We start from the raw sequence: 7,418 nt of genomic DNA, 5'->3' as shown, positions 1-7,418 counted from the left end.
TGGCGACTATGCGTGCCCCCCGACTTCCTTCCCTTCTGCCAACCTGGCGCCTTGTCAACACGCCTACACTGTAGCAGGATGCCACGTCATCATACCCGACTACCAGGGCGGTACACAAGCCCCCCAGTCTTAAGCGAAGACTTGTCTAGCGAAAAGACTGAAAAAGCCTTCGTTAACACCGATCTACGTGGCACTGACGCAGAATTCCAAGCGATGGTACTTTCTGCTGCTCTGACGCTCCACCAACCTCTTCACTCATCGTTCAACACGTGGCTTCATCAACGGCTCTCTTCATCTGCCGTTAGCGCTTCCTAAAAATATTTCGAAAACCCTTAAACCCATTACGCTCCACTGTTCCATCACTTTCTTCGTGCTTGCAAACGCTCTCACTTCCCTCTGCAAAAACTCTTAACGCTCTTCAACGCTCCAGATCACCATCTTCCTTCATTGTCTTCCTGATCATCAAAAGGTAATTACTTTCCTTCATCTGCTGGGTTTCCTTGCATTTTCGCCGATTTGCATCATCCTGTAACTGCCTGGTGCATACGCTGTGGGTTGTTTTTCCATTTCTCCTTCTGCGTAACTTAGGGCTTTGTCGATCGTCGCAACGAACATACATTCGTTCATTTTTTCACCCTCCTTCTATGATCGAGTCAGCCTCTGTAATCCCCTGATCGTTTTTTCTTTCTTCTTCCTTTGCAGTTGCTATCATGACTCGCACAAAGATCACCCCGAACCCCCCTCCTTCAGCGCGAAACCTTCCTTCACAAGCACACGACCCAAAACAAGTTCGTGGCGCTTCGTCTTCGCAGGCTGAGAGGCCTGCGTCTTCCCAATCTGCCCCGGCTCAGGCGACTCCATCTAATGCTGGAGGAGCCCCCGTCCCTCTGCCAGACTTCAAAACTCTATACCCCTGGGCTAACCCAACCCTTCTGAAGGAGACCTCGTCGGTGAACACTGCGGGAGCAGTTTTGCGGTTGACTAAGGGGGACGAGGCCTATCAATCGTTTCACAAGGAGCACGACGAGAGGATGATGGTGCTGCCTTGCCCCGCCGCTCTGCCAGTGTGTGCTGATGACAAAGTAAGCGCCGACGGGCCCTTCTGCTTTGTTTACACAACTTTCTTCAAGAAGGTCAAGCTCAGGTTTCCCCTCACCCGATTCGAGAGGGAACTCTTGACCGAGCTCAATATTGCTGCCGCCCAGCTTCACCCCAACAGCTGGGCGTTTGTTCGAGCCTTCCAAATAACATGCGACCACCTGGGGTTGCCCGCGTCGGTGGACGTGTTTTTGTTCCTTTTTTAGGCCAAGCACCCAGGAGACCGCCTGTGGGTCAGCCTGAACGCAATTGCTGGGAGATCCATTTTTACCATCTTCCAGCAATCGTACAAAGACTGGAAGGGGAAGTTCATCCAAGTACGCGCGAACGATAAAGACACTTCCCTTCTCGATGGCTTCCCCTTGTACTGGGTGGACAAGGGGAAGAAGGAGTCCAAGAGCTGCTTCAGGAGGCCCAGAAGTCCTGATAGCATGGGAGCTTTGGACAGAGACCTCTGTCTATTCTGGAAGAGGGTGTCGGATGCCAACATAACATTCCTGACCCCCACCTTGATCTCCTTCGAATTCTTTGAGGACCAGCTAGAATTCCAAATAGGTTAGGACATCCAAACTGTTGCTTTGATACAGCTTCTGATATTGCTTCTGGGCGTCTTGTGCGATACGCACAAGACTTTGGTTTTACCTTTTCTGCATATACTACCTGTTTTGCTGTTTTATTACCTCATACACTTGTCGTTTCCTTCTCTGAGCTAACTCATGCATTTTCGTTTCATGCAGACAATATGTTGGGTAAAAACATGCTCGCCGACTTAAAGGCGCTCGCCAGAAACCACGGGTTGGCGACCGGTTCCCAAACGGTGCCCAACTCGGTGGTCGAGAAGGCCATTGTTCATGGGCGATCACCGCCCAAGGAACCCACCCAGCGCAAGAAACTGGTCCTTAAGAGGCCTAAGCGAAAAGCCCCCCAAGTCGTCCAAGAGGAGGAAGAAGAGGACGACGAGGTCACAGAGGATGGCCTTGTCACGAAAAGGAAGAGGGTGGCACCATCTTCTCCACCTGCTCCACCCCCTCTTCCAACCTCAACACCGCCATCAACGCCTGCTCCTCCTCCCTCATCGCCAACACCACAAGCCCCTTCACCACCAGTCCAAGCAGTTCCACTGGCCACTGCGCCACCTGCAGCTGAGGCTCAAGAGCCAAATTTCTTGGAGGACCCCCCAAGCGCCTCTACGCCCCATGTGTCAGCAGGAGGGGGCCCCCCTTCAAACACTTCAGCTGCAGGAAACGTTCCAATCGGGGATGAGGTTGCTCATACCTCTCCAATTCTAATTACCGAATCCCCGATTGCGTCGCCACGCCAGGAAGCAAACACTGAGAATCCTGCTAAGGAAGGTGGCGGCGAGAACCCTCAACAAGCCCCCCTGGTGCCTCTCCAAGCAGCAAACCTTTCCCTTGAAGTCACAAGGATGTGGGAACCTCTGACTGCCAAACTGAAGACCATAGCAGAGGATATCCCCGCGATCATAACGAGGGCGGTGGAGAGCTCCACCAGGAGGCTTCAAGACGATCTCTACCACCTCAAGACTGACAATAGCACTATGAAGGTCGAGGTGGAAAAGTTATCCTTCAACCTGACGCTCGCAGAGATCGAACACTCCTGAGTGGAGGATGCAATGAGCACCGAGCTCAGGTTGGCGCGCAAGGAAGCTACTGACCTTCGCCGCAAAGTTCATGATCTCGCCCAAGAGAAAGTTGAGTTAGAAAGCAAAATCGTGCCTCTACGCACCAAGGCGAGCGACCTGGAGGCTCACATTCAAGCTGATGCCGCCAAGTTGCAAAAACTGGAGCAGAGGTCGATCGACTGCGAGAAGCTACTTGGGCAAGTAGAAAAAGCAAGGGACGACGCCATGGCTGATCTCGCCGAGGCAAACAAGGAAAAAGGAAAGATGGCTGCTGAGTTGACCCAGGTTCAAACGGAATCCAAGAAGGTTACTGACGACCTTCTCCATGCTCAAGAGACCAACGAACAACTCCGAAAACAGGTCGAAGAGCTGGAGCAGCAGAATAAGGAGCTCAAGAAACAGGTTGAAGAACTTCAAAGGCAAATTGAAGAACTTAAGCTAAGCTCTGCTCAGATTCTGGTTGCTGGATTCGAAGCCGCTCGGGAACAATTTGCATGCCTATTCCCCGATCTCGACCTCAGCATGGTGTCGTTGAACAACGAAGTAGTAGATGGAAAGGTCGTTCCCGCCGAAGACTCAACCAACTCCACCCCGTCTGCTACTTTATAATTTCGCTTATATATACCTTGTAATGAAACTCGTGCATATGTGTTTTGAACAGATACTCATTTCAATCACAAAACTTGGCTATTCTCTCCTCTGACTCCTTTTCAGCGTTTTAGCCTTCTTTGCATGTTTAACTTTGTTGGATTTAACTTAACAATTTTGCGAATACGACTTTTGACGTAACTGCCTCGAGCCAATTCAAACTTAAGCAATAATTACTTTAAACAACTTGTATTCTTAAGGCAACTAACCTTTTCGCAAGAATACCCTTCGAACAACGAACTGTAACTCAATCATTGGCTCAAACAACGTCCCACTCGACCCGCTTTATCAAACAAGTCTTTCAACCTTCTCGCCGTGTTTGAACTTTTCCCGATCGCCAAGACCCCTTGGTAACATCAGCTTTTTCTAGCCTCATGCTTTGGCAATCGTTTCTTTATCTGGGGTAGAAGCGCCCTTTGGAATCTTCCTTTGCCCTCCTGAACTTCAGAGCAAAAGACCGGCTGGCTAGGCGTTCTCTTCGAACCTACCTTAGCCACATTTCAAGCTTCTTCCACCCTCTTCGCCATACCTAAACTCGTTCGAGACGAGAAGGATTTTATCTTGCCTATGCTCGCACGTAAGCGAGAAGGTCTTTTAACTCGCCTGAACTCGCTCATCGGCGAGAAGGACTTTAACTTGCCTCAGCTCGCACAACGGCGACAAGGACTTTATCTGGTACCTCAACTTGCCCAGGGTGTACATCTCCTCCCCCCTGGATGCACTGAGGACCTTTTTCTTTCTCGCCTGCGCTCGCTCGACGGCGAGGAGGTCTTTTAACTTGCCTCTACATTGCCCCAGGAGTTACATCTTCTCGCTCCCAGAAACATGGAAGACTTTTACTCTTTCTCGCCTGCACTCGCTCGACGGCGAGGAGGTCTTTTAACTTGCCTCTACATTGCCCCAGGAGTTACATCTTCTCGCTCCCAGAAACATGGAGGACTTTTTCTCTTTCACGCCTGCACTCGCTCGACGGCGAGGAGGTCTTTTAACTTGCCTCTACATTGCCCCAGGAGTTACATTTTCTCGCTCCCAGAAACATGGAGGACTTTTTCTCTTTCTCGCCTGCACTCGCTCGACGGCGAGGAGGACTTTATCTTGCCTCAAAACGCGCGAGGGCGTGGAGGTCTTTCATCTGGTGCCTCCGATCGCCGAGAGACGATGAGGACTTTAAAACTTAACTGGTGCCTCCAATCGCCGAAAAACGATGAGGACTTAAAACTTTGTAGAAAGCACGCAGTATATCCTTTCTTGCCTTAAATCATGTACAAATGACAAGGTCTTTCTTCAAAACTTTTGAAAATAGCACACATGCAATCTGAAAACACCTTAAGCTTCGAAAACTCTTCTTTTATTGGGTGGCCTCATTAAAAACCCTCCTTAGGGAAAAAAGAGTGCCCCCTTCAAACTGTTTTAACAGAGACATTGTAATATAACATTGTGTTTGTCTTTACTTACAAAGCTCTTAACTATAGTACAACTTCAAGTGCGTGGCGTTCCAGGTACGAGGGATCGCCCCTCCTTCCAGCGTCTCTAAGCGGTAGGCCCCGTTCCCGAGCGCCTCGGTTATTCTGAACGGTCCAGTCCACTTGGGTGACAATTTATTCTCCATCTCGTACTAGTGGGCCTTCCTCATCACCAGATCGCCCTCTCTAAACTGCCTTGGCATCACCTTTGAGTTGTATCTTCGTTCAACCCTTCTCTTCACAGCTTCAGCTTTCAACCTCGCTTCTTCCCTGACCTCATCCAGCAGATCCAGGTTCAGCCTTCTCTCTTCATTCGAGTCTTCCTCCACGAAGTTCTGGAATCTCGGCGAGCTCTCCTGGATCTCCACTGGAATCATGGCGTCACACCCATAGACCAAGCTAAACGGGGTCTCATGGGTTCCTGACTGCTCGGTGGTGTGGTACGCCCAGACTATACGGGGCACCTCCTCAGCCCAACTTCCCTTGGCTTTCTCAAGCCTTCTCTTCAAACCTCTCAACAACACCCGATTAGCTGATTCTACCTGGCCATTCGTCTGAGGGTGCTCGACGGATGCAAACACTTGTTGAATTCCAACCCCTTCGCAAAGCTTCTTCAACAGGTGGCTTGCAAACTGCGTCCCATTATCTGACACTAGGCGCTTAGGCACTCCAAACCGGCACACAATGTTCTTCCATACAAAACCTTCGATCTTGTGTGCGGTGATCTGGGCCATTGGTTCTGCTTCAATCCACTTGGTGAAATACTCAATCGCCACCACCAAGTACTTCATTTGCCTGATCGCCAGCGGGAAAGGTCCCAGGATGTCGATTCCCCAAGTATGAAACGGCCAAGGGCTATAGATCGACTTCAACTCCTCGGGAGGCGCCTTATGCCAATCGGCGTGCTGCTGGCATTGCTTACAGCATTGGGCATATTTCTTGCAATCTTCTCTCATGGATGGCCAATAATAGCCTGCACGGAGAGTCCTCGCGGCCAGAGCTCGACCCCCGACGTGGCTTCCACATATTCCTTCGTGGAGCTCTGCCATAATTCTCGTGCACTTCTCGCCATGTATGCATTCCAGGAGTGGGTGAGTGAACCCAAACCTGTACAGATCGCCATCAATCAACGTGTACTTGCTGGAATTTTTCTTTACCTTCCTAGCTTCTGTTGGATCCAGCGGGAGGAGGCCATCTGCCAAGCACCGCTTGTATTGCGTTATCCAAGTGTCTGGCTCATGGGTGGCGCAGACCTGCATCACATCCACCTTCCCTCCTCGACATGCTCTAATTCTCGGCGATCTCAGAGTTTCTTGCGTCAAAGACTTGTGGCTTCTCGCTGCTCTCTCCGTCGACTTGCTTATCTGAAGGACCAGGTGATCTGCTACAAATGCCCTCGGCGTTTTCAGAGTTTCTTGAATCACCGTCCTCTGCCTACCCCCCTTGCCTGAACTGGCGAGCTTAGCAAGCAAGTCAGCTCGGGCATTCTGCTCTCGGGGCACATGTACTACTTCAAAAGAGGCAAAGGAACTCTTCAATTCTTGCACATACGCCAAGTAAGCCGCCATTTGTGGATCTTTAGCCTGGAACTCGCCTGTTACTTGCCCTGTGACTAGCAGCGAGTCACTCTTAGCCATCAGCACCCTAGCTCCCATTTCCTTGGCCAGCAGAATCCCGACGATCAGCGCCTCATACTCTGCTTGATTGTTGCTGGCTTTGAAAGCAAACCTCAAAGATTGTTCAATCAGCACGCCGTTGGGTCCTTCCAAAATGACTCCAGCACCGCTGCCCTGCTGGTTCGACGATCCATCCACCGAAAGCACCCAACGAAAATTGTCTCCTTCAACCCGCGTCGCCTCCGATGAGAGCTCAACCACAAAATCTGCAAAGATTTGTCCCTTGATCGGGCCTCGGGGCTCATATTTAATGTCAAATTCTGACAACTCCACTGCCCACTTTACCATTCTTCCCGCAACGTCAGGTTTCTTCAAGACCTTCTGGATGGGCAGGTCAGTCATCACCAATATTGTGAAACTGTGGAAGTAGTGGCGCAACCTCCTCGCCGAAAGCACCACAGCCAGCGCAGCTTTCTCCAGGGCCTGATATCTCGTTTCTGGGCCCTGCAACACCTTGCTCACGAAATAGATAGGCTTCTGAGCCTGATCTTGATCCTGGGCGAGCACCGCACTCACCGCCCTCTCAGTCACAGCGAAATACAACCTGAGAGGGATTCCCGCCAGCGGTTTGCACAGAACCGGCGGGCTCGCCAGATACTCTTTTAGTTTGACGAAAGCCTCCTCGCACTCTTTCGTCCAAACGAACTTGTTATTGCGCCGCAGACATTGAAAATAGGGATGTCCCTTTTCTCCGCTAGCTGACACGAAGCGAGAGAGGGCTGCCATCCGACCTGTTAGCTGCTGGACTTCTTTCACCGTAGCCGGGCTTCTCATCACCAAGATGGCGGCACACTTGTCTGGGTTAGCTTCTATCCCCCTTTCAGTCAAGAGAAACCCCAAAAACTTTCCAGCCTCCACGCCGAAAATGCATTTCTCTGGGTTGAGCTTTAA

Source organism: Phaseolus vulgaris, chromosome 5, assembly GCF_000499845.2.
Source record: "Phaseolus vulgaris cultivar G19833 chromosome 5, P. vulgaris v2.0, whole genome shotgun sequence".
Lineage (NCBI taxonomy): Eukaryota > Viridiplantae > Streptophyta > Magnoliopsida > Fabales > Fabaceae > Phaseolus > Phaseolus vulgaris.
This window is presented reverse-complemented; position numbering follows the sequence as displayed.